The 1,771-nt window shown below is 46.0% G+C and overlaps 1 pseudogene; it reads right to left on the minus strand.

Annotated features, from left to right (window-relative positions):
- Positions 1-550: 550 nt before the first annotated feature.
- LOC102843170 lies at positions 551-1,396 on the minus strand (annotated as a pseudogene).
- Between the last annotated feature and the right edge of the window lie 375 nt (positions 1,397-1,771).

Below are 1,771 nucleotides of genomic sequence, written 5' to 3' on the forward strand. Positions count from 1 at the left end.
GATAGAGCAGGGTTTAGGGCTGTTGTACATGGGGTCGCTATGAGTCGCAAACGACTCGACGGCACATAACAACAACAACAACACCCCTCAAAGTAGAAATAAGTGTGTGTGTGTGTGTGTGTGTGTGTGTGTGTGTGTGTGTATGTAGTGTATATATCTGTAGGTTTTGCTCTACTTTACAAATATGTATCACTAGATGGCAGCAGTGCATTTTAGAGCTTTCCAATTTAACAGTGGCAGTCAGTAAAAAATGGCACATGCATAATCTGCTCCTCAGGGAACCTTTTCACTTCTATTTAAATATTTCAGCAAGGGCGGGGCGCAACATTCACAGCACATCAAGCCCAAAATAGTTTACACCTTCTACACTGAAGCATTGTTTAAAATGTGTCTGGGGAGTCATCCTTAACGGAAAGGCTTGGACAGTCGTGGTGCTGCACACTTGAAAGGGGAGAAAATGGGAGTTCTAGAACCAGAGAGGTCCGAGCAGAAAATTGAGCAGGTCATGTTGCCACCAGTTTCAGGAACCTAAAGATATTAGAAGCAGTACTTAATTTGTGTTTCTCTGGTGCAAGTTTTTATCTTTGTGGCTGTTGGTGGAGTTGGTTTTCATTGGCCCAGGAACCTCATCTGGGCTTTTCCTCTTCTCTTACACCACAATGGTCACCACGATGATGATCATTTCAGCCAGAATTCCTAGGAAAGACCAGAGCGGGGCCAGGTGACTCCTTACCCTGAGGATGGTGACGACGGGTCACAGAGCCCATGGAGTTGGTGGCATTACTCTGATACTCGCCAGGGTCTTCTGTAATCTGGAGGTTCACAATGTTCATTGAATTCAGCTTACTTTTCCTTTTTGATTACAAAGAAGCGGCCAGTAGTATTATTAATCTCCGAGAACCGACCATTCTCCTTCTTCTGCCATACCCACTCTGGGTGGGTGGGGGTAACCAACGGCCTTGCAGTACATCCTGGCATCCTGCCTTTCATTCTGCTTCTCGCTCCGTTTATGGCCAGTGATGTCAGGAGCAGCTTTGACTTCAATGGTGGCTTTCGCTTTTGTACCACTTCCAAAGTAATAGACGCAGTGGTATTCACCTGAATACCCCTCATTCCTCAGCTCTCAGCTTAGTGATCCTGTATTCCATGTTGCTGGCATTCTTAAGCGTGACTGGCAGCTCTACCCCATTCTTTGTCCAGTAGCTGTATGTAAGTGAGAGCTGGAGGTGAGGTTACACTGCAGGACAATAGGGAGGACGATGTTTTCTAGAATAATGACCCATTCACTGGTGAAAATCCTTGGTTCAGTCTGAGCAGCTTCAGGCCCTGGGAGGAGGGAGACAGAGACCAGCAACAGCAAGAGGGGCAGGGTGCTGGGGATCCTGGAGCCAGACATTCTCCCTAGCAGCAGACCAAACAGCAAATGGGCTTGGGGCCAGGGCCTGGGCAGGGAAGGGAGGGAGGGGGTGGACGAGTGTGCAAGGGAGTGAGCTAGAGAAGGGACCATGGATCTGTGCGGTCCTTCCCCATCCTCCTTCTACCCAAACCTTTTTTAATATGAAAAAAAATCTAATGGCTAGCTATAGTCTAATCATTCTGTGGGACAGATACAGTTCTTTGTAAATTGGATTTAGCACCATTGTGAACACCAGCTTTTGTCAGTACAGATGGGCCTTTCTTCTTCCAATTACTGTTGTCTTAGGTTGGATTCTCAAGATGAGAAAAATAAGTGAAATATATAGAAATATTTTCTTTTTGTAAATTTTATTCT

This window comes from Elephantulus edwardii, unplaced genomic scaffold (assembly GCF_000299155.1).
Source record: "Elephantulus edwardii isolate Elephantulus edwardi_28Jun2011 unplaced genomic scaffold, EleEdw1.0 scaffold00005, whole genome shotgun sequence".
In the NCBI taxonomy this organism is placed as follows: domain Eukaryota; kingdom Metazoa; phylum Chordata; class Mammalia; order Macroscelidea; family Macroscelididae; genus Elephantulus; species Elephantulus edwardii.